Source organism: Acomys minous (assembly GCF_964271855.1).
Source record: "Acomys minous genome assembly, chromosome: 4".
Lineage (NCBI taxonomy): Eukaryota > Metazoa > Chordata > Mammalia > Rodentia > Muridae > Acomys > Acomys minous.
In genome coordinates, this window is record NC_140486.1 from 90277771 (window position 1) to 90303517 (window position 25747).

The following is a 25747-nucleotide window of genomic DNA, read 5'->3' on the forward strand; positions in this document are numbered from 1 at the left end:
GACTAAGGATAAACAGGATAAGCTATGGCTGCTTTCAGTCACTGACGCGTAGGCAGAGTTTGTTACTGCAACAGAATTTAGCCTATCTGATTTATAACTTTAATTCAGGACGAAAATAGTAGATTTTTTGTTTGCTTGTTTGTTTTGATTTTTCAAGACAGGGTTTCTCTCTAGCCTTGGCTGTCCTGGAACTTACTCTGTAGACCAGGCTGGCCTCAGACTCACAGAGATCTGCCTGCTTCTGTTGGGATTAAAGGCTCATGCTGCTGCCACCACCGCTGCCATCGCCACCTGGCTAATAGTAGATTCTTTTCTTTTTTTCTAAATTTAATTAATTTATTTAGATTACATCTCAGTTGTTTTCCCCTCACTTTTTTTTTTTTTTTTTTTTTTTTTTTTTTTTTTGGTTTTTCAAGACAGAGTCTCTCTGTATAACCTTGGCTGTCCTGGACTCACTTTGTAGACCAGGCTGGCCTCGAACTCACAGCGATCCGCCCGCCTCTGCCTCCCGAGTGCTGGGATTAAAGGCATGCGCCACCACGCCCGGCTTTCCCCTCACTTTTATCCACCAGTTCCTCCCTCCCGCTTTCAACCTATTCCCCTCCCCTAGGTCTATGACCAAGGGGGACCTCCTCCCCCACTATATGGTCATAGGCTATCTATCAAGTCTCATCTTGGTAGCCTGCTTATCCTTTCTCTGAGAGGTAGTGTACAGTCAAGACATTAATGGCAACACCTTCCCTTGTGGCCCAGAGTAAAGCTCATGTGACAGTGTGAGTCCCTCTGTGTCCCACAGAGGGTTTTCACTCCCATTTCCTCAGGAATGAAAGTTTAAAAAAAACCCAAAAACCCAGATCCCCTTAGGCATCACTAGACCCAGATCTTCCCTTCCAGTCCAAGTGATTTTCCCTTAGGCAGGAAGCCTGCTGGTCAGCAGGCCCTAAAACTAGAGCAGATGGTGATGAGCAGTGGTGGCCGGATGAGGCCTGTGCAGGAGGAGAGTGACTGCTTGGCAGCTTTGACCTAAGCCATGCCTGGGAACAGCCAACCGCCAGCTTGATAAAATTTAAGAACTCCTTCCCCATCTTCAGGCAGGATCTGGAACTTTTTTTTCTGGCTCCAGCTTGGAGAGTTTGGCACCCCAGCTTTCCATATTGCTGCTCTCCCTGCTCCCTCTGTGGGAGCCCTACTGTGCAGGAATGTAATTAATTTGTCCGGTGCCTAAACTGGCTAATGCTTCTTATAACCAGGCTTTGTCTTATAGCTACCTGCCTGGCAACGGAAAAACAAAGCTTTCTGGCCCCTGCACTAAACGAAGGTGTTGTGGTATATTTCACTGAGGCAGCAATTAGCTATCCACCTTTCCTGCAGGTCAGAGCAGGGATCCTTGCCTGATGGTCTGAATTTGGTCCAACCTGAGGTTTTGAGATTGCTTGACTATGATCTGGGAGGCTGGTGTGTGCCAGGGGGTTGGACTTTTCCAGTAAGAGCTGGTGGGAAAGAAGTCATCTTTCTCCCCTAATTTTATTTGCTTGTTTACTTATTTATTTATTTTGAGATAGAGTTTCTCTGTATAGCCTTGGCTGTCCTGGACTCACTTTGTAGACCAGGCTGGCCTTGAACTCTCAGAGATCTGCCTGTCTCTGCCTCCCGAGTGCTGGGATTAAAGGCGCGGGCCACCACAGCCCTATTTGTATTATCTTATACACATATATTTTAGACAGGGTCTCATATTACCTAGGCTGGCCTCAGCCTCACTATGTAGCCAGGCGTGGCCCTGAACTTCAAAACTTCCTGTATGTACTAGCCGAACTAGCCGAGGTTGCAGGCGTATACCTGTGTAGCTAGATTATTCAGTGTGAGAATGAGCCCAGGGCTGCCTTTTTTTTTTTTTTTAACGTGTATGGATATTTTACCTGCCTGTAAATACGTGCAACATATGTTTGTCCGGGGTTCGCACAAGCCAGAGGAAGCCATCTGATGCCTTAGAAATGGAGTTGCCAATGGCTGTGAGCTCTCTTATGGGAGCTGGGAACTGAATCCGCTTCTTCTTTTGCAAGAGCAGCAAATACTCTTAACTGCGGAGCCATCTCTCCCGCCTCTCCTTTTGGCATTTTAATACTACTTCTCTCCTCTTCCCATCTCCCTGTCCCCCACTTGTTCCCTCTACCCCCTAGCATTCCTCTTTCTACTTTCATATTACCTTTACTTGACGACCCTCCCTTTCCCACTCATAAAGCCTTTCCCCTCCTCATGGGGCCCTTTCTAGCTTTCTGACCTTTATCCACACTCACTCCCACAGAAATACACGTATATAATAATTACAAGCTAAGATCCTCATATTAGAAAGGATGTGTGGCATTTGTCTTTCTGAGCCAGTGTTACCTCACTTAATTAACGTTTTCCAACTCTAGCATTTTCCTGTATATCTCATAGTTTCATTTTTCTATACGGCTGAATTAAATCCCATTGTGTATATGTACGACTGTTTTTTATTATCTATTTTTCTGTTGATGGACATCTGTGTTGATTTCTTGCTGTTGCGAATATAGCAGCAATACATAAAGATATGCACGTATCTGCATGGCGGAAAGGACCACTCTAAAGATTCTTTTTAAAAAAATAAATTAAATATGTAAATTTATTTAATGAGCACTGGTGTTTTGCCAACATGTATGTCTACATGAGGGTGTTGGATCCCCTGGAGCTAGTGTTACAGAAAATTGTGAGCTGTCACGTGGTGCTGGGATTTGAACTCAGGCCTTCTAGAGCAGCCAGTGTTCTTAACCACCGAGGCATCTCTCCAGCCCCATCTTTAAGAGTCTTACGAGTCGTAGGCCATGAAGGCAGTGAGATGGCAAGTATGAGGTGAGAGCGGGCAAGAAGCTGCGGGCACAAGGCTGGTGCGTGTTACTTGGCTGGCTGGCTCTCGTTGCTGGCTCCCCGGGGAAGAAATGCAACGTTGAACCAGCCGTGAGAAAGGAGGATTCAGAACCATTGCTGATGCATCCATGCCCTGTCACCTCTGACTTCTGCTCCCAATGACTGTCTATCTATTCATCAGTCCCTTGGCTCCTCGGTTCTTCAGGGCCTGTGATTTGGGACGAAGGCGCTCTCCTATATAATTGTGCCGCCGTCTTCCAGAGATGTAAGGAGCTGATAGACCGGCAGATCTGATTGGAATCTGAAACTCATGCCCTATAGCCAGGATTTCGTAACCTCCCCCAAAGAGTCTTTCTGTCTGTTTCACACAAAACAGGCTCCCATTCTAAGGTCACCTGCTTCTTCGGCAGCTGGTTACCAGGCACAAAGGCCGGCCTTGCCTCAGGCCCTGCTTTCACAGGGGCTTAATGTCCTAGTGCCATTTATCAAGCCATGATCACAAACAGGCAGCTATAGACCCTTGCTTCCCAGGCTCCCAGTGGGATATTCCAAAGCAGGTTCTAGTCAGATGGTCAGATGGGCTCCAGCAGGACTGGGCCGTCTTCTCTCCCAGCAGTAATCCCCTCACCAACACATCGTTTACGAACTTCCCTGTCTCTCTTCACCCACCCCCCTCGCTTTGGTTTCCTGGCAACGCCTTTGCCTCTCATACTACCTGCCTGCATGCGCTGTTCCCCAGGGGCCCCTTTTCAAACACACCTAACCCCCCCCCAACTCCTTATCTCTGCTTTCCCTGTGTTGCAGCTAATTTCAACAGTCCTTGCCTTCATAGTGCATCAGGCCTCTCAACTCACAGTGAGGCCTCGTTAATATCTCTGAAAAAACAAGGGGCTGTTTACTCTGCAGCACAGTTTAGCAAAACCAGAGACGTGGTGTTGAAATTCTGTGTCCCTTTTCCTGTCTCATCCACCAGTGCCTTTTTGCTGATGGTACAAGTGAAGAAATCTCCTGCCCTTTGATGTGCCTTGTGCCCCTATGGGCTTAGGAGCTCTGGGAGAGCAGAGGCCACTGTACTGGCCTTGTTTTTCAGCATCCAGGCGCATTTTTTCCTCCTTTGATGTTGTTGAACTGGGGAATGGGCAGGGTGTCTTAGGGAGAAAAAGCAGACAAGGGTATCAAGCGATGGACAGAGTGGCTTAGGGAGAAAAAGCCAGTGTCTTGACACTGAAAGCTGAGAACTGAGGCAGATTCACAGAGTTAACTCTTCTGGGAAAGGCACACTGGGGAAATCTTGGGACTTTTTTTTTTTAATTTTTTTTAAACAAAACTTGATATTTGCTTTATGATCATGTAGACTTTTAGAACCTTAAGATTCAGTGATGTGGAGGTGCACACCTTTAATCCCAGCCCTTGGGAGGAAGGCACAGGCAGGGGCAGGGGAGGCAGGGGCAGGGGAGGCAGGGGCAGGGGAGGCAGGGGCAGGGGAGGCAGGGGCAGGGGAGGCAGGGGCAGGGGAGGCAGGGGCAGGGGAGGCAGGGGCAGGCGCATCTCTGAGTTTGAGGCCATCCTGGTTTACAGATCGAGTTCCAGGACAACCAGGGCAACACAGAGAAGCCCTGTCTTGGAAAGAACAAAACAAAACAAAAAAGATTCAGTGACATACCGAGTAATGATGCTTATTGATTATGCTTCCTAACTCCCTGAGTCTGAACTGAGGGTCTTGGACATGCGAGGTAAGCCCAGTTCCACTCATCTCCATCCCAGTCCCAGAGCATACTGACTATGCTCTTAACTTGAATACATCAATTACCTACAGCAGAGTTGTATACATCAATTACCTACCTTTTCTATTTGCTCGGCTTTTAGATACAGAGCCTTATTTTATGGTCTAGCTTAGACTATTCCAAGCTCACTAAGTACCCCCAGGCTGGTCTGGAATTCACTTTCCTCCTGCCTCGTTCTCCCAAGTGTTGGGTTTATAGGTGTGCACCACTGAGCCTGGCTAGAGAGTGAACTTTTTCTCCAGAAAGGATTTGTAGTCTTATCAGATTCTCAGTAGGGTTTGTGACTTCCACCTAAGGATTAAACTCCATTATGTATTTGAAGAAGTGCAGCAGGGCCTCTATAGCCAGCCTGAGGGGTCCGATGACCAAGCTGGCGTACAACATATGTTACCAGGTCTGTAGTCACTTGGGCTGGGTTCAAGTTCTAAGTCTGTGGTAAGAAGCCTCGGGACCCTGAACCTAGGACTCCATCTCATTAGCTCCCCCACACTCTCCCTGCAGAAATTTGGCTCTTAGTTCACCTGTTACTGGGAGGACTAGAAAGAATGCTCGTGACCTTGGAAATTAAAGAGAGAATTTAATTTCACAGTGGTATCTTCATCTGGAGAGACTGGATTAACTCAAGTTGGCTTGCGCACAAAAGCAGTGGGAACTTGGAGGACTGACCCGGAGATTCTAGGCTGACTGAGTGCTCAAAGGCGAACTTGAGAGCTGTGCTGTACGATCAGGACACCAAGGAAGCTGCAGCACGTTGTTCTATTTTCAGGAGGCCATTTGGTGAGTTGGGAAGCTGCCACAGCAGTTGTCAGCCTTGGTCATCCTACCGCTGATTCTGTCAGGGTGCTATCGTGAGTAGAAGCTGGCCTCCACTGCCAACAGCTCCCAAAGCATCCCCAGCTGTCGCAGCCGGCCCTGCCTCTTGGCTGAGGGACAAGTGCTTGAGCACTGCTGTGCCTCTATATAAAACTCCTGTGAATGCCTCCTTATTTATTTATTTATTTATTTATTTCCCTTATTTGCCTTTTGATTTTTTTTTTTTTGAAATAGGGTTTCACACTGTAGTCCAGTCTGATCTGGAATTCACTATGTAGCCCAGGCTAGCCTTGAACTTGTGGTAGTCCTGTCTTTGGCTCCTGTATGTTGAGATAGCAAGTGTGAGCTACCATGCCTGGTTTCTATGCCCAGTTTTAAATCTGAAACACTGAAGAAGAGAAGGGGAGTGGAAGGGAAGGCATGGCTTCTGCCTCCTCATCTGGTTTGAGGAACCATCATGTCCAGAGTGTAAGGGAGATAACGTGTGAGATTCTAAGACTGCAACATTTCTGCCTCTTTAATGAAGAAGGCACACCAAGAAGAGATTGGTAACACTGTGGTTGTCTGCTATATGTGCTAAGGTGACTTTTGTCAAAATGTCATTATTAATCTTTATCATTTTCAAATTTATTAAAGGAATGCATGAAGCCACGGGTGGGAGGTGGCAGAGACAGGAAGATGGGAAGATTGTTGTTCGCAAGTTCGAGACCAGCCTGGACTACATAGTGACTACTAGGCTAGCCAGGGCTATGTAGACCTCTATGTGTATGTGTATATGCATATGCATATGTATGTATATATATGTGTGTGTGTGTTTAAAAGCAACCCCTACCTACACACACACACACACACACACACACACACACACACACACACACACACATATACACACACACTCAATACTACAAAGAAGAAATCTGTAGACTGAAATTAAAGCAGTGGCAGCCAGCAATTTTCTGGATACCTGTATTTGTTTGGGCAGGTAGACCAGACTGGCTCCAAACTCAGAGATCCTCCTGCCTCTGTTGGGATTAAAGGTGTGTGACACCACACCACGCAGCCTGCAGGTACTTGGCTGTTTTTAATTTAATTTAATTTTTCTTTTCTTTTTCTCTTTCATTCTTTCTTGTTTGGTTTTTTGAGACAGGGTTTCTCTGTGTAGCCCTAGCTATCCTGGAATTCACTCTGTAAACCACCAGACTGACCTTAAACTCAAAAATCCTCCTGCCTCTGCCTCTGCCTCTGGAGTGCTGAGATTAAAGGCATGAACCACCACCTCCGGGCACTTAATTTTTTCATACATGTATGTATATTCACATGTATTCACACATCTGCCTGAAATCAGACAGAATTGTACAGAATGAAATTAAGGAGAAGCAAGAGTTCTTCAGGCTCACTGATTTCTAACACATACTAACCTCACCATGGTTGGTGAATGAAGTCTAAGTACTGTCTCTTTAAGCCCGGGCGTCCTCATCCATGGTGGGGGGTGGGGGATGGGGAGGAGGAGAAGCAGTTCCAGAATCACTGCAGAGTATCAGTAGGAGAAACCTGAAATCTCAGTTAACAAATGAGCTGCACCCAGTGGCCAGTTCTAACAGTGGGGAGGCCGCTGACTCCTGATGCTGCCCAGACTTGAGGCAGGTTAGGTGTTAGGTTACAACAAGCCTTTACATTTCTCACAGTGCTGTTCTCAGCAACACTACCACTATCTTTCCTTATGAAAACCTACATTAAAAAAAACCTTATTTTGTGGGGCTGAGAGACAGCTCAGCGGGTAAGAGCACTGGCTGCTCTTCCAGAGGACCTGTGTTCAATTCCCAGCACCCACATGGCAGCTCACAACTTTCCAGCTCCTGTCCCAGGGCATCTGACACCCCCATACAGACATACATGCAGTTAAACCACCAATGTATATTTTAAAAATTGTTTTTTATGCATATGAGTGTTTTGCCATTGTGTATATCTGTGCACTACATGCAGGCAATGTTGTGCGGCCAGAAGAGCATCAGATCCTCTGGCTGGGTCTGCAGACTGTTGTGAGCTGCCGTGGGGGTGCGGGGAACCGAACTTGTGTCTTCTAGGTGTAAGTGCATTTTAGAATTTGACCAGGCCAGAGAAGTCAACAGGGACCAAATCTAGGCTAATGTAACCAGGCTGAAGACCCTTTGCTCTTTTTGTTTTTGTTTTTGTTTTTGTTTTTCGAGACAGGGTTTCTCTGTGTTAGCCTTTGCTGTCCTGGGCTCGCTTTATAGAGCAGGCTAGCCTCGAACTCACAGCAATCTGCCTCCCGAGTGCTGGGATTAAAGGCGTGAGCCACCAAGCCTGGCTGACCCTTTGCTCTTGAGTATTAGCTTTCCTCTTGGGCTCACCAATACATTAGGTTGGCACTCTGACAACACCAAAACTGTACTGCCTTGGTTTCACAGAAAACGGAAGTTCCGAGGTGACAGAGTTCCAAGCAGGGTGAAACCGCATTCATCTCATGAAGTTTAGCTCACTCCAGATACAGCACACAGAAACCACGCAAAAGCAATGGCACTCTCATGTGCACTTGAAATGACATCCAGAATTACTCTCCCGAGTCCCACTATCGAATATTTCAATGCAAAAAAAAAATCACTAATGGTTGAGAGTCAATCAATCACTGGGTATAATAACTAAATGAGTTGAGTATAGCTTCTCCATCACACATGATTTACATAATCAGATCAAATTAAAAGACGATAGTTGCCCATCCTCCCTTGGCTGATTCGAAATACCACCCATGATTGGTGTGAGAATTAGCCGGGAAAGTGCAGTGACATTGCTTAGTCCTGTATCACACTTAACAAATGCTCAGGAAACACTGGGTGTCGCCTGGTGTGTTAAATGCAGCTTTGGCATTAGGCAAGGTTGGAACTCCCTTCCTTACCCTGAGGTCGGGATGGAATTAGGCTCAGAGGTAGGGACGGAATTAGGCTCGCAAGCTGCCTCCTTTGGCGTGGGGTCAGGGAACCCGGCTTGTTCTAAACACTTCGCGATTGGATAACGGTACTGCTTTGTATTGAAGTCGATAACTCCCGGTGGTGTTTGTGGGTTGTGGCGGGGAATTTTACCTCTTTCCCGGGAAATGAGAGCTGTTGCTAATGAAAAGCCGAATGGAGTAGTGAAACACACTTCTCAGGAGGGAGGCTAGCTTTGCCAGGTACCCTACATCCTCGTAACCCCTTTAGGAGGAGGAACTGATTGTAGAAACAAATCCATTCGCTGGGACCTGCACACCTTGGTTCCCTTCTCAACCTGTTCTTGTCTTCTCAGATGTGCCAAGATGCCCATGCCATGGACGCCTTTTCTCAAAACCCACCCGGTAGCCTTCTGATGGTTCTGTCGGTACCATGGAGCCCTCCTGCTGTTAGGCACTGTGCTAGACTTTTGAGGTCTTAAGGAAGCAGAAGGACAGTGTGGGGAGGGGACAGACAGACGTCCATTAGCCCGGCATTCAGCATGTCGGCACTAGTCTCTGAGTGGAGAGTGCAGAGAAGGGACCCAGGTGTAGACCAAAGCCTGGGCAGTGCAGCTCAGCAAGAGCAAGTAGGCAAGTAAGTCTCAGGTAAAGATGGCACTGGCTCTTTGGAAGGGCTGGTGGTTTTCTCTGATTTCAGCACCATCAGAAGGTTCAGAAACAAAAGCTTAGGCTTTTGTAGATTATATCATTAATTTATAGACGATGCTGTGAAAATAGAAATGATTCGTTTTACCCAATTGTATTTTTGTTTGGGCGTGCACTGCTATGCCCAGTCTCAATTGTATTTTTAACATTAGTGCTTGATAGCTCTGCCCTATGAGGAATTTTTTTTCTTGATTTTTTTTTTTTTTGAGACAGGGTTTCTCTATATAGTCTAGGTCAAGATCCGCCTACCTTTGCCTTCTGAGTGCTGGGATTAAAGGTATGAGCCACCACCACCTGGCTGAGAACATAGATTTTGTTTATTACCTGTATTAAAATTTGCTGGTGAGCCAGGTATAGGAGCACACTTTAGTCCCAGCACTCAGGGAGGCAGAGGCAGGTAGATCTCTGTGAGTTCACGGCCAACCTGGTCTACAAATTGAGTCCAGGACAGCCAAGGCTACACAGAGAAACCCTGAGTCAATTTTTTCCCTTTGAAGTGATTTTTTGTTATTAACTGCCCTCCCATGCCTGATTAATTATAATTCCCTGTATTCACTAGCCAAGAAGTTTGATCAATTTAGAATGCATTAAAAATAAGCTAGGTCTAAATTCTTTGTTCCTTTGCTCCTTTTACTTTCCAAATATCATTTGACCTATTGATATAGGGCTTCTTCTCTTGCCTTTTGCTTTGGGGCATTTATAACTAGCAAAACTCGAATTCTACATGCTTTTAAACTGCTTGTCTTGGAGGGGGAAATGTAATATATCAAACACTGCATACAGCTCTTTCAGTTTTCCTCGAAGTTATATTTCCCAACATACAGGAAGAGAAGAATAATTGTAGAAATATGTATAATTTTAACTTTTTTTTTTCATTTTAACTTTTTATTAGAAATCCTAGAATGCCTGTCTAGAGACTGGGAAGGGACTTCAGCACACAGCCTGTGATCCCAGCACTCAGAAGGTGGTGTGTGTGTGTGTGTGTGCGCGTGTGCGTGTGCGTGTGTGTGCGTGCGTGCGTGCGTGCGTGTGTGTGTGTGTGTGTGTGTGTGTGTGTGAAATTCAGGATCATCCTTAGTCACAGAGTAACCGGGAGACTACCCTGGGGTGCAGGAGCCTCTGTCCTTTTTTCTTTTTAAAACAACATTATTATTATTATTATTTTTAACTTAAATGCTTCATTTTTAAAAAAAAGACTGGACCGGGTATCATAAGTGAAATCTGCTCACACTGGTTGGGTGCTCTTCCGTAATTTCTTAACAAAATGACCATTTCTTGCTTTTTAATTTTTTCCCAAGCAACCAGTACATAATATATTCATCAAATTTAAGAGACTGCCCAGACAGAGTCTCTCTCTTGCTGCGGCAGATAATTGATGAGTTCTGAAGGCAGCTGCATTACAAGGGACGGATGAGAAAATCTCAGCTATGTTGTACTGACATTCATCAGGAGAAACTCCAGTACGAAGTCACATGGTGCAAACCAGACCTCTTTGTCAGGACATTATTTCATGGTTGAAATATCGTACTTTGGTAGCGGTAGCTTCCCCGTAACAGCGGGGACACCTTTACCTTGTTCACCGTATTTCAGTTGATGCACATTTTCTTTTAGGATTAAAGTTGATACGAAATATTATCTATGATAACCACAACGGGTTGGGGGTGTTGCTTGGTGGATTTCATAGCTAACTCCTTGGGTTCGGTCCCTGCAGAACCGACTAAAACCACACATTAGTCAGGGATATGGCTCAGTGCTAGAGTTCTTGTATACACCCCAGGACAGGAGAAAAAAAGAAAAAAAAAAGCCATGCGGATGAATTAGCCACAGATAATTTGATCAGAGCCATTGATCATTAAATTAACTGGAATTGGACATTTTAACAAGTCATGTGCTCATCAACTGAATTATTCCGTAGTACAACCCTAATGAAAGAACTGATTATGCCTATAAGAATAACGTTCAGCTTTCTCTGGTCTTGCTCTCAGCCAGGGCTTGCAATAGGCACTTGTATAATTTTTACAACAAATGCAGAGTGCTGTATCCATAGGCTTCATCTCCAGATCATGAAACGTGCAGAATGCTGGTAACCACTGTATTTAGTTTGCTGTCTATGCTGGTTTACTGGTCTGGCGCGCGGGGGGGGGGGGGCATAGTTATATCTACAATAAGAAAACAGAAAATACAAGGACACGGCAAATAGAAGAAATTAGGAAATTGGAGAGAAGTGGAAATAGACAAAAACTATAGTAATGGATTGATCGCTGTGTCAGCCCCAGCATTTATGATGCGAGCTAGGTTAGTCTGTGCTGGCTGTTCAGAGAAAGCCCATGTCTGAGGGGACAGTTTCTCTAAAAGGATTTAATTCAAGAGTCAGGCAGGCAGAGGAGGGGGGCCTCAGGACTAAACCCGCCTCCTGGAGATAGGGTCTAATCGGTGGTCTGAGGTGTGGGGAAAGGTGATTGGAGGGACGCAAAGCTGAAGTAATTGGTGGTCTGTGCCTGCGGTGGTCTGTGTGTGCGTAGGCAAACTTCAGGGCTCTTCATAGGTCGCCTGTTCAGAAAATGGCTGCATTAGCATGACCTAGGGGTGGGTTTTGGGTCCTCTGACGTCAAAAGAACGCTCAAGCCCATTAGACATTTTCTGCTGCTCCTGGGTAAGGGGAGGGGGTGTGCGGTTTCAACCGGTTTGAGCCAGACAAGGCTTCTTCCTCAAAATTCAAAAAAAAAAAAAAAAAAAAAGGCTTAAAACAATCGTTGCCAAGGTGACCAAGCATCAGAGGCCCTTCCCCCCCCCCCCTTCTCTCGCTGTAAGGCTAGCAGGGGTCCATTCAGGTTTTCGCTGCTGAATTTCAAAAGAAAAGACTGCTCTTTGATTTTTAAATTTCAATTTGGAAAAGAGAATGGCTCTAGCCTCTACAAGAGAAAACATTGCTAATTTCATTATGGGGATTTAGTTACTATAGGAAAAAAAAACACTTTTCTTTATTATATTTAGAATATTCTGTTTTGCTCCAAGCATCAGATTAGGTTTTGTTTTGCTTTGTTTTGTTTTTCTCTTCAGAACCAAGAGTTTTCCAGTTCTCTTCAGACATTGGTTGCAGTACAAAAATTAACTGAATTCTTGACCTGCCATCCTGGGGAGTACAGATCTCAACAGATTCTGGGCTCAGTTCCCCCAAACTGCAACATTCCCAACCCCCACTTCAAACGCCAGCCACGGTGGTTACCTGTGCATGTGACCGGGTTATAAATCAGAGGTTTCCATGACTACCCCTCAGGTTCTCTGGTTTACTAAAATCGCTTGCAGTAATCAGAAAACAGTTTACTTACAAGATTATAGGTTTATTACAGAGAATGGACGTTAGAAACAGGAGGCTGGAGGAGCATCCAGCCACTTCCCACCTGTTTCCCCGCCGCCAAGTTCTGGGGTCTTGTATTGTATGCATGATCGCTAAGCCCTCGGACCTCAATAATGAAGCCACCCCCCAGAACTTCACCCTGCCCTGCGGTTGAGGGTCGGCTTCTAGAGGTTGTGAACAGGATTCGTCCTTAGTGCAGGAGTGTTTTCTTCTGTCGGGAGAGCGAAGGCAAGGTTGAGCCTCGAGATTTAAGAGTGGCTCGGTTCAGGGTTTGGCGGCGGAAGCCCGGGTGCTGGAAGCCGCCGCGGCCGCACCGAGTGCCGTGGGGCGCGTGGCGTGGCCAGGGCCAGAGCGGGCCCGCTGGAGGCCCGATCGGGCTTGGACCGGGTATCCTGAGCGGATCGGGCCACGCGCGGGGTCCAGACCAGCTGGCTTTCGTTCGCCGGCCGAGCTCTACGCTCGAGCCGGGAAATGTAGGGTGACGGGTAGCGCTCCCAGTAGCCTCAGAGCCATCTTACTTCGTCAAAGCAAGGCCCTCGGGTCTCTCCACGGAGCAACAAGCACTTTCAAAGAGATTACATACTGGAAATGGGTTAGTAAAAGCCGAACCGCTATTTTCCAGGTGCTAATGGAAGAACCGAGCAAGCCATTAGCCAACATGACATGTATCTTTAATGATGGCTCGCTAAATCCATCGTAGGAAGATAATTCGGGGCATGTAATTGCTGTAAGCACATTATCAGCAAGGAAATCCTGTGGGAGAGAATGTGTACCATCGTGAAGTTCAGTGCTGGTGTTGCTCACTAAGTGATTTCTGATAATGAGAGAAAACTGGAAATTCTGAACACCCCCGTCTGTCCTATTTTTTCATGCGGTAGAGCAGACCTGCTTTTTCTCCACTTGTAGGGCATTTAACCTAGAGCATAGACCACCTTTTTACGACTGAGCTGCATTCCCAACGGCATTCGATTTCCCAAGGAGTAATTAGACAACCTTTCTGATTTTCTCTTCAAAACTTTTGTTTATTTGTTTGTTTTTGGTTTTTTTGAGACAGGGCTTCTCTGTGTAGACTTGGCTGTTCTGGACTCGCTTTGTAGACCAGGCTGGCCTCGAACTCACAGCGATCCGCCTGCCTCTGCCTCCTTAGTGCTGGGACTAAAGGTGTGCGCCACCACCTCCATATTCTTGTAATGTGGCGCTGGGCACAGAGGGCTTTTTGCTGATTTGGAGGAAACTTCCACTGAGCTACCCCGATTGATGTTTTGTTTTTAAATTTTAAATGCTAACAAAAGCAAAATGTCTTCAGCTTAATGTATCATGATACTTACCAATATAACTAGCTGTCCCTAAGTGGTTTTAGGGATGAACTAAGAATTACTATTGCTGGGCAGTGCTGGGGCACACCTGTAATCCGAGCACACTCCAGGCAGAGGCAGGCGGATCTTTGAGTTGGAGGCCAGCCTGCACTTGAAAGCAAGTCCAATCCGGCCAAGGCTGCACAGAGAAACCCTGTCTTGAAAAAACCTGAAAAAAAAAAAAAGAAGAAAAAGAAAAGAAAAGAAAAGAGAAAAAGGAATTACTATCTACTCTGCTTTGCACAAGAAATTTTAGTGACTAAATTCAACATGATAAATTCAACTCAGTTTCTGAGTAGCAGGCTTGGGGTTTACAATGGTTTGTCTGTCTTACAGAAAAAAAGTCTTTAAAAAGAAGGTCTATGGCATCAAGTAATTTGCTATTAAATTTCCGCCAAGTCCTTTGTCAATAAATGTAGCAACAAAGAAAGGGAAGGTATGCCACCTTACAGATACAGGACACTTTCTGGTAGCGTCTTGAACTTTGGATTGAGGACCTGTGCTTGCTTTTGGCTTTTGAATTACCTAAAGTATGGGGTCTGTATGGGGCAGTGATGCAGTGTGCCTACTGCCATCCTTTCTGTAAATCACCATGCTTAATAATTTTTATAAGACCATTTTTATTTTTCTCAAATCTAGATCTTTGCCGGACAAGATGATTAATATATTACTATGAAAGAAAGAGCATATGGGGCTGGGACGGTGGCCAGGTGGGTAGTGATGGCACAGCTCTGAGGACCCTAGCACTCAGATTCAAGGCGAAGCACGCCTGTTACCCCAGTGCTGGGAAACGGACAAGGACAAGTCACGGGGGGGAGAGTGGTGGGGGCAGAGAGAGGCGGGGAGAGAGAAGGGGGGAGAGAGAGAGAAAGGAGGAGACATCTGTATCTGAATATCTGGAATTGACCTCTGGTCTCCATGTGGTCTGTGTGTGTGCTCGCTCTTGCAAACATACACGCGCGGGCACACACACCAAAGAGGGAGCAAGGGGGGGGGAAGTGTGCAGGGGGGGGGGGCAGGGGGCTCTGGGAGTCAGAGACAGAGAGACAGATGGAGGCACTAGAAAAGAAAACTATTGAACAAAACCAATTGTTTTCCTAACTGTGTGTCTTATTGCACCTGGTTAAGCCTACTCTGGAGGACAAGATCAGATGTGTGTTGTTTGGGACCAGCACAGATGATGCTCTAGGCAGCAGCCACTGGCTGAGAGAGAGAGAGAGCATCAGTGGTGTAAAGCGTGCTTGTGTTGACATCTTTGCATTGTATGGTGTTTGCTCTTTTGAATATTGCTTTTTTTGTTTTGTTTCGTTTGGTTTGTCTGAATTTCAAACTTCAGGGAGCCGGGAAAGCATAACATATTTGTTTCAGAGAAATTAGTTCTGATGCTGCGGAACCAGACCGAAGATGCTCAGAAACTGAAGAAATAGTCAGGCAGATGCAGGGGTTTCCTCAAAAGGCAGTGTGCTGGGGACTTACAAACAAAAGCAAGCGCTCCTCGTTGTAAACTTTAGACATTTTTAACAACCTTGAATTACAGTAAGCTTGGTCATATACATATCTTTTAACTTCTACGAACCTTTTTGCAGCACATCCTCTTTTAAAAATATGGAACGCTTCACGAATTTGCATGTTATCCTTGCGCAGGGGCCATGCTAATCTTCTCTGTATTGTTCCAATTTTAGTATATGTGCTGCCGAAGCGAGCACTTTGCAGCCTATTTTAACCTTTAGTTTTTTCCTTATAATTTGTAATCTTATGGGCAAAAGGCTTTTAGGTCAGTGTTTCATGTGGTACGCAGTAAGACAGGTAGCTCACACCAAAGGAAAGTGTTTATAAATCAAATGAGCAAAATTAGATGAGACTAATCCTGAGTATACACAGACTTCTTCCCAAAGCAGTGTCATGTCTAGCATCAGTTAAAGAATTTAGAAGCCAAGGTGTGGTGGTACAGATGGATTGCTAATTTGAGACCAATGTGGACCACACAGCAAGATAACAACAAAAATCACAACAAAACAAAACGAAAAAAGGCCAGCAAGATGGCTCAGTGGATAAGGATGCTTGCCAACAACCAGAGTGTGAGCCCTGGAACCCTCACGTGGAAGGGAAGTTATAATTTCCATAACCCTGACGCAGTGCACAAAAGTGCACAGGTGGGCACATGAGCATGCAAATGTACACGTGCACATGCAAGCGCTCGACCACAAACACACACACACACACACAGAGACACACACATTAAGTGAATAAATAAATATAGGCAGATGCGACGGTAACACCTATAATCCCAGCACTTGGGAGACGGGGTAAGTGGATCTCTGTGATTTCGAGGTCAGTCTCGTCTATGTAACAAGTTCCCAGCCAGACAGGGTTACATAGAGAGACAGTCTCAAAAATATATAAATACATAAAATACATACATACATACATACATACATACAAATAAAAAATAAGTAAATGTTAAAATGAAACAGAAACTGTTGAACTTCTAAATAGTCCAGGCAGGCATCAGTGCTGTCCTCACAATTCTGACATATAGGAGGTATGGGGGGAGATTGGACCTATAGGATGTATGGGGGGGGGAGGGTTGGAAGAAACAGAGATTAAAGCCCATTAAGCTTAATCCCTACAGTGAGGCTCCTGGTGTGCAGTTAGCAGCAACCAGTCCTGTGCCAGCACCGTAGCGGGCAGTAAGATTGAAGTGCCAGATGTGGTGCTTCACCAAGTGCTCCGAGGGGAGAAAACCAGGAAACACGACCACTCTCCTATGCCTCTGCACCCCGACATAGTCTGTAGAACCACGTAGTCAAGAGATCTCAGGGGTGACTTTTGCCTTCTTGTTTCTTTCTTTTTTTTTTAAAGATTTATTATTTATACAATATTCTGCCCGCATGCCGGAAGAGGACACTAGATCTCGTTATAGATGGTTGTGAGCCACCACGTGGTTGCTGGGAATTGAACTCAGCACCTTTAGGAAGAACAAACAGTGCTCTTAACCTCTGAGCCATCTCTCCAGCCCCGCCTTCTCGTTTCATTCACCATTTTGTTGTATCCATTCAGAGAACTGGAGAAAACAGTTTGCCTATTGGGTTAGTAGTTTCTGATGATGGATACAACTAACTCACGGGTGGAATTTGGGAACGGACGATTACAAGCACAATTGCAGGTACAGGGTGAGCTGTGTGGAAGGGGGCTGTAGCCCCCATGCCCCCTGTCCAGATGGTTAGGGTCTAGAGTAATTAGCAACCTAGTGTTACCCCCATTAACCTTTTCTTTTTAAAGATTTATTTATTTACTATGTACATAGTGCTCTGACTACACATTTGACCGCACTCGAGAACAGGACACCAGATCTCATAGATAGTTGTGAGCCACCGTGTGGTTGCTGGGAATTGAACTCAGGACCCCTGGAAGAGCAGCCAGTGCTCTTAACCTCTGAGCTATCTCTCCAGCTCCGTTAACCTTTTATTCTAGTAACCTGTTCGTGTCAATGGGCTAGGTTGTCTGTTACATCGCAGTGTAGCCAGTCTCAATGAAGCCTGGGCGCTTGGTGGGAGTATCTGTGGTCGTCCCCCCTTCCTCAAACACTTTGGGGTTCCATAGACCTCCAGTTGTTGTGTTGTTACCTCTTTGGGAAATGATCCGACCCAGTTTTGGGGACATGATGCATCTCAGTCACCTTGTCGTGGAACTCTCCAGATGCCCTGTACCCTTGTATTCTCATCTTGGACTCTTTTGGGGGCACCGCACATTCCGGTTTTTGTCTTGAAATGTGCTTGTGGCACTGATTCTACACCCTGTGGTGTACTGTACCTCTAGTGACAGTTTTTCTATCTCCGAGTAAAGGAACTCAACTCGGCCGCCCACCAGTTTGATGTCAGCGATGCGGAGAAAACACTCACAGTGGCCATCAGTGGGAAGCGCGCTCCCACTAGCGGCGCCCTCTCCGCAGCGCTGTTGGCCACAGCGCCAGCTACTAAGTCCAGAACAGCATGCAGAGCCTCACGTCTGTCGGGTCCAAACCACTCCACCACCTGTTCTGATTATGACTATGTCTCCCAGACTCAGCGGAGTTATGGTAAAATATGAACATGCCAGGGAGAAAGGCCATCTTGAAGATACTGTTGTAAAGACGCAGGCGGCTCAGTCCCATAAAATCACATAGAGCCGAGTTCGAGAAGAGCAGGTTTTTCAGGAACGATCTAGAACCTTCATTGTACCTTCTGTGGACTAGGCAAAACACGATAAATTGCAGAACAAATTTAGGGTCACCCTCTGCCCCGTGCCCCATCGCCGTCAAGATTTTAAAGCAAGGTAGTGCACACCATAACGTCGGAGTTACTGTACTTGATTCTTTCAAGTGTACAGTGGACCATAGCCACGCTGTGTGGCCATTGCTCAGGACTACCTTTTCTCATAAATCTGAACCTCTTTTACCCATAACCCCCGGTAGTGCTCCCTTCCCATCCCCTAGTCCTTGGAAACCCCTTTCCTGCTACTACTGACCCGTCCAATCCTTCCCTCCTTCCCCGGCATCTTGTCCTGCCAGCCTTCTCTGCCTTTTTATGCGGTTCTTTGTTTGCAGAGCTCTGCCACAAGGGTTTCTGTGGCGGCTGCCTCTCTTACCGTGAGTGGGCAGAGCTCTCACGTCATGTCCTCAATATCCTGCACTTCCTTTTTGTTCCTACTTCCTTGTAAATCCAGATTTCTTTTGGTTGTGTTAAGGATCCGTACATATATATTTTAATTTGTACACACACATGCACGCGCGCACACACGTGTGGAGTTTGCTGCAGCTTGGGTTTTTTGTTTGTTTGTTTGTTCTTTCTTTTTCATTTTGCTGCAGCTGGATCTCACTACAACTCATAATTTTCTTGAAAATTTTCTATCCTCTTGCAGTCTTGGCTGTTGCGGTTATAGCCATGAGAAACCTTGCTGGGGCTTCAGTTTGTCCACAATTCTTACTTTAAAAAAAAAGGGCAATAATGTTTTGCCTGCAAGTACATTTATATGAGAGTGTCATATCTTGTAGTTACAGATAGTTGTGAACTGACACGTAGGTGCTGGGATTTGAACCCTAGTCTTCTGGAAGAGCAGTCAGTGCTCTTAACCACTGAGCCATCTCTCCAGTCCCTTGTCCACAGTTCTTTATCTACGTCACTGAAGGTTTACTTAAATGTGTGTGTGTGTAGGTGGGACACCTTCCCCCCTCCCTACCTTTATGTGAATGCTGGGGATTAAGCTTAGAAGGCAGGCTACTTCTATTGAGTGCTGTTACCTGTTCAGCCATTTTGCCATCCCTGTGCTGAAAATTTAACAGCTATTTGGTCATTATTCTTTTTTTAGTTTCTATTTCATTTTTACAAATTATTGTACGAATGCTTTGCTTGTGTGTATGGGTACCACGCCCTGCCGGCACCCATAGGTGTTAGAAGAGGGTGTCGGATCCCCTAATTGGAGTTAAGAACAGAAGCCCTGCTATGGTGGCATATGTCTTTAATCCCAGCACTAGGGGGGGCAGAGGTAGGTAACTCTCTGCTTTTAAGGTCAGTCTGATCTACTGCGCGAATTCCAGGAGAGCCAGGGCTATACTGAGAAACCCTGTCTTGAAAAATGAAAAAACGGGAAAAATATAAAAGAAAAAACAAACAAACAAACCATCAAATAAAAACAAAAAGGATGGTTTTGAGCTACCGTGTAGATACCAGGAACCGACCCTGCGTTCTCTCTGAGAGCGGCGGCCAGTGCTTTTAACCCCGTTGCCGTCTCTCCAGTCCTGATACTCTTCTCTGAACAGATTTCAGTGACTTTCTAGTCTAAAAGCTGGAGGCAAAATTAGCATCTTTAAATGTCAATAAGCCTTTAATCCACAGTTGAATCCTACTGTCGTAAAATGGCATGCTTGGGGGTTCAGTACACAAGCTTGTTAGGAAAACTGGACACTCACGACCAAAGATGGGACAGAACACTTGCAGTTAGGTGGAGAGCCACGAACAAGAGTGCTTTTCTTCAGGAAGCAACGAATCAAATAAGATAGGAAGGAGCACAACTTATTTAAAATGTTCCGTACATCTCAATTGCAGGATAGTGATTCCAAATTGACATTTAGTATGATTTTGTTTCATAAATATATATTCTTACATGTTTGGTTTTGAAGTTGCCTGACCAACTTCTTTTTCGTTTTTTGTTTTAGACCTTTGTCTTTTTCAGTCAGGGGGAAATAAGGCACTGCGACGGCGATGGACCTGGTGTCCAAACAAGAGGTTCTATGTGCCTCCTTTTTGTAGGTGTGGTATTGGGGATCAATAAGGGCTTTGTGAATAAAAAGCTAACGGTTGCTACTAAACTTCATCCTAGCACACTTTTTTTTTGTTTATTTTTATTTTATTTTTATTTTATTTGTTTATTTTTTGAGACAGGGTTTCTCCATGTAGCCCCAGCTGTCCTAGAAACACTTTTTATTCCCTCAAGAAAAAAATATCTGGAATTTTTTATTTCTAGGCAGCTAAAGTATATTTCTCCTCGCACTGGACATTTGCCAAACTCCTGATGCTATCAGGTAGTCCCCGCTGTGAGCTACAGCCTGCATTTCGCACTCTGACTGTCCTTGCTTCTAACCAGCTGCCTCCTGCTCTAAGGTCTCCCATTAGGGTCAGAGGGACAAAAAGAAGCAAGGCCCCAAGTAGATACTACAATCTTCATACTTATTGTCCCGTGGTGATGCCATTCGTTTCCAGTTGTGGGTTTATTATCCGCAGAAAGCATAGGCTAGGGATGGCCCTGCGGCAACTCTCCGCTCAGTGGGTTCACGGACTCGCTCCTTGTTCCCTCGCTGTGGGAATTAATTTCCTGTCCTCTTCAGCCCTTGACCTGACAATCAGATCCCTCCTGGTCGGCTCTCTCTTGGATGGAGGGGAGGCCCTTTGCCGTTAGTCCCTTCCTGTCCATGGTCTGTCTGTTCCCGTCATACCAGAGGTGTCATTTTCCTCTCTCCCTATGGGAAGATTCATGGTGACACTGGCAACAGAATACTTTAGGGTCGATGTGGCTGTGGTGCTATGCTGTTCATCGAGTAAGACAAATACATAGGTTCAGTGACAGAGCTGTATGTTTCCTGTGTGCTTTCTGGGCTTGCGTGTTAGGAGAATGGCAGGGGCAGGCCTCAAGGTGCTTTGCCTCACGTGGTGATAGCTGCATTCTCTTCTTACAGTGTCACTACATCTTCCTCTAATTTCGTTGTGGCAGGAAGAGGGACTTCGTTTTGGGCCGACAAGATTCGTCAGAGCTAGCCATGGATATGCCAGTGTGCCTTTCTCTGGACATGTCTCTGGCTTGGCCTCATAATGGTTAAGTGTCTGAGCAGTGATCAGGTGTTTTTCGCTGAGGGAACTTACTTTTGCAAATGAGCCTTGATTTATAATGAGGTGACACCTTGATAAACACATTGTAAGATGAACACATCTTAAATTGAAAACAGATTGAATACGCCTAAGCTACTGCACATTGTTGCTTAGCAACACACTGCGCAGCAGAGTACCATTTTTTTTTCCCTCCCGGTGATGGTGATTACGTGGCTGACTGAGAGCTGTGGCTTGATGCTCTGCCCGGGTGTCTGAAGTGTTTGTTATATTACTAATCCAGGAAAAGATGAAAATTTAAAATATGGAGCACATCGCTTTCTCTCCCAAGTAAAGCCTCAGTTCTAAAGCTTACCACCCACATCTGGTGTGTCTGTACTACCAGGCGCCCCTGGTCCCTGTCTGTTTTTTATCTGGTTTAATTTCTAGGGAGATAGCTACTGTCTAGGAGAGCCCTGATGGCAAATGAGCTCGATCTAAGTGTGTGGGTCAGGTGATAAAGGAGGAGGGAGGAGAGCATAGCCCCGGGGACAGCAGAATCACAGTGATAATTACAAATCCCAGAGAAGAGGGGCCTCCAAAGTCAGTCGGAAGGAGAAAATGCCCAGAACAGAGGAGCAGATGGAGGGACGAGGGACTGAGGGGTTACAAGTGGGTGGGGAGCCTTAGGCTGATGGGCACAGGGTGTTACCCCAGCAGGGTCCCGTGGAGAGCCCTAGGTGGGGACTTAGAGCAGGCAGCATGAGTTCCACTGAGGTTCTGTGACAGGTGGCCAGAGTAGGGTGACTGAACTCTCTATAAGGGACTTGGGGGTCAATTGGTTATGTCAAATAGGCTGTGTCCAGCTGTCCCCTAAGGAGGTGGCACCAGGATGAGGCTGCATAAGGCAGTGGACTGTATCCATTCACATTGAGGGGCTGGGACAATTGGCAACTGTGTAAAGGTCCAGCTGAGACTGAAAATGGATGCTGAGGCAGGGTAAAAGTAATAGCCATTACAGCTTTGTATTATGGGATGTAAACTGCACTACCAGCTCTACTCACCCAGCACAGAGAATGGTAAGCAGACACAAGACACTGCTTTCCATAATTTTATTCTCTTTTTTTCTGTTTTCCAATGATTTTGTTTTAAAGGAAAAGACAAAAAAAACAAAAACAAAAACAAAAAACAAACAAACAAAACAAACACCACAGACTTGAAAAATGGAGTAATATAAGACTCCAAAATGTTTTCAGAGCATTTATGAAACAGTTGGTAAAAATATTCATTTAAAAACCAGGCAGGTACAATTCAGGGGTAAAATGAATACCTGGAATATGCAGAAGATCTGGGTTTAATGTTCTGCACTGCAGAAAGAATCCGAAAGCCGGAATCATACAGAAGGTAAACGCTCAATGGAAAGACGGGAGCCTCTTTTCTTCTTCCCGATATTGGCATTTGGTTTTCAAAAACTATTATTATTTTTTAAACAGGATCTTCCTGTATCAATCAAGCGCCTCCACCTCAAAAGCTGAAAGCCTGTCATAAAGTTCTTCTTGTAGGTTTCCAGGACCCTGTGGATCCTACTGTTTCCTCATTCTTCCATGCTACTCTCACCTAAAGTCTCAATAGGATGTCCTCTCCTCTGACCCACTTTCCTGGTAAAGTTTTTCATGGGACTTACCCCTTGGACTAGTGTCTTGATATAAGTGAGTATATACCGTTTGTCTCTTTTTGCTTCTGGGTGAACTCACTCATTATGATAATTTCTAGATCAATCCATTCTGGGGTCCTCCTCAAACTAAGGCACCAGCCAAGGAGAATATAGGCTGTAAACTTTGAACCCCTACCCAGACCTAGCTGACGAACAGGATATTCTCCACTGGTGTGTGGAGAGTGAGATCTGACTCTCACACGAACTCTGGTGCCCCTTTTCTGACCACGTCCCCTGGATGGGGAGGCCTGGCAGCACTCAGAGGAAGGATAGCAGGCTACCAAGAAGAGACTGGATACTCTAAGAGCATATATAGGGGGAGGAGGTCTCCCTCAGTCACAGACATAGGGGAGGGGAGAAGGGGGGAAGTGGGAGGGAGGAATAGGAGGAAACAAGGGAAGGGCTAACAATCTATATGTAATATGAATAAATTAATAAAAAACAAGTGATGGGATAACAATTGAGATGTAATCTGAATAAATTAATTAAAAAAAAAAAGCTGAAAGCCTGCTCCATTACCGCTAGGCTGGCATCTTCTTTATCTCCCCTCTTCTGACAGTAGATTTTGTTCTTGGTTAGTTTAGCTTAGTTATTTTCCCTATGTTCCTCACAATTTTTTTTCCTTGTGTGTGTGTGTGTGTGTGTGTGTGTGTGTGTGTGATTTGTCTTTTCCCCACTACTCAACGTATTTATTGTGTATGTGTACACACTTGCCACGCCGCCTCCACCGCAGTGCATATATGGAGTTCAAGGACAGCCGCCTCCGACGTCAGTTTTCTCCTTGTAGGCTTTTCAAGTCATCCTGCCCTTACTTGCTGAGCCATTCCTTCTTCATCAACTGCACTTTTCGGCATCATGTACACTTTCTTAGGGCAGACTTGACTGCCCTTTGCTGTTCTTTCACCTACACACTCAGCGTGCTCTTAGGCACGCGGCATTCAGGATCTTGCTTTCTGGGTGCAGGTAGACCTAGAGTACTGACAGTCGCTTGTTGTCTTGTGTCATGGCTTTTTCCCCATTCATTTCACTATAGCTTTGGCTGTCCTGGTCTTGAGTTGTAGACCAGGCTAGCCTTAAACTCCCCAAGATCCACCTGCCTCTGCCACCCCAGAGTCCTGGGATTGCACCAGGAAACTCTTCTACTTTCATGATTTTTCTTCTACTGCTAGAGTTTGAGACCGTAGTTGTGTGTGCTCCCCCCTTGTCCCTGCCCTCCACCCTCTCAGATGTCCTCTAATGACAATGCACTTCCAGACAGGAGTGCCTGTGCACACGCACATGTATATTTGTGTGTGCACGCATGCTATGGAGCCACAGCATTTTGATTTTGTATTTGTTCGTTGTAGAAAATTACGGATTTTGTTCTGACATGTTTATACAGGCATATAACTGTAGTTTGGTCATATTTATACCTCCTATTTCCTCCTCTCACCCTTTCTCTTCTCCCAAACGAACTCCTTCTTTTATGTCGTTACAAAAGAAATACACTACCAAGAGACTTGATACCCTATGAGCATATACAGGGGGAGGAGGTCCCCCTCAATCACAGTCATAGGGGAGGGAAGTAGGGGGAAAGTGGGAGGGAGGAAGGAATGGGAGGATACAAGGGATGGGATAACTATTGAGATGTAATATGAATAAATTAATAAAATATATTTAAAAAACAAAAGAAATACAGATTCTGTGTCTGATCGAAAATGATCTTTGTCCTTCTGAATCGGCTGCATTTTTCTTAACACGCCGGATCTCTCATTCCAAGCATTTTTCTATAAATGGCATGATTTGTTTCTTTATGTGTGAGTAATAAATGCTCTATAGTGCTTTTATATTCCATTATCTTTACCCACTTGGCTGTTGTAGATAATACTTGCTAAATGTGGGTGTGCATCTGCCTTTATTGTAAGATTTCGTTTCTCTGGGTTCCAGAGGAATGGTATACTTAGCTTTAGCTCTTGTCTTTACAAATATAGTTCCAACTATGTTTGTTTCTTGTGTGTGCATACGTGCACACATACACATGTGGGCACAGGCACAGGTATTCCTGTGTAGGAGTGTGCATATGTGGAGGCTACAGGGCAGCTGAGGGCGGGGCAGGGATTGGCTTTCCCCTTCCTCTCTATGGTTCTGGAGATGGAGCTCAGATCATCATCAGACAACCAGTACAGTGGTGACACATGCCTTCAACCCCAGCAGAGGCAAACGGATCTCTGTGAGTTTAAGCCAAACCTACTCTGTCTCGAAAAAACCAAAACCAAACCAAACCAATGAACAACAAAACAAACAAACAAACAAACAAAAACAAAACAAAAAAACCCAAAACCAAACAACCAAACAACCAAAACCAAACAAACAACAAACAACAAATAAACAAACAACAAACAAAACAAAACCATCATCGTCAGGCTTAGCAGTCAGTAGTTTTTTTTCAACCTTCTGAACTATCTTGCTGGCTCATTTTAAAAATTACATTTGTTTGTGTTGTGTGCTTATGTGTGCAACATCCATGTCATGTCCAGAAAACAGCATTTCAGAGCATTGCTTACTCTCAGGCTCTCTGAGACCTTCTTTGAAACAAGAGCGCCTATAAAGAAAAGCTAGGGAGTGTTTGGCAAGGCCAGGGTTAGCGGCGTTAGGGAGCTCTGGTAAGTTGTTTGGGAGTTCAGGCAAGGGAACACTTCTAGCTGACCTGCGTCTCGGGTTCTGTCTTCAGGAACCACATACGGTAGCCTCTGATTTCTGTGCCATTTTAGACTATGAAGAGCAGTTTTTCAGCAGTTGACATGGTTTTTTTTTTAATGATTTATTTTTACTTTATGTGCATCGGTGGTTTTGCCTGGGTGTATGTCTGGGT

The 25747-nt window shown here is 45.4% G+C and overlaps 1 protein-coding gene across 4 annotated transcripts in view; it reads left to right on the forward strand.

Annotated features, from left to right (window-relative positions):
• ZDBF2 (zinc finger DBF-type containing 2) overlaps positions 1-25747 on the forward strand; it is a 106780-nt gene that overhangs the window by 31155 nt on the left and 49878 nt on the right. For all 4 annotated transcript variants that reach the window (XM_084778286.1, XM_084778285.1, XM_084778289.1 and 1 more), the window contains one exon: positions 5257-5444. The gene's annotated coding sequence lies outside the window, so the exon portion shown is untranslated. The remainder of the gene's footprint in view (positions 1-5256; positions 5445-25747) is intronic.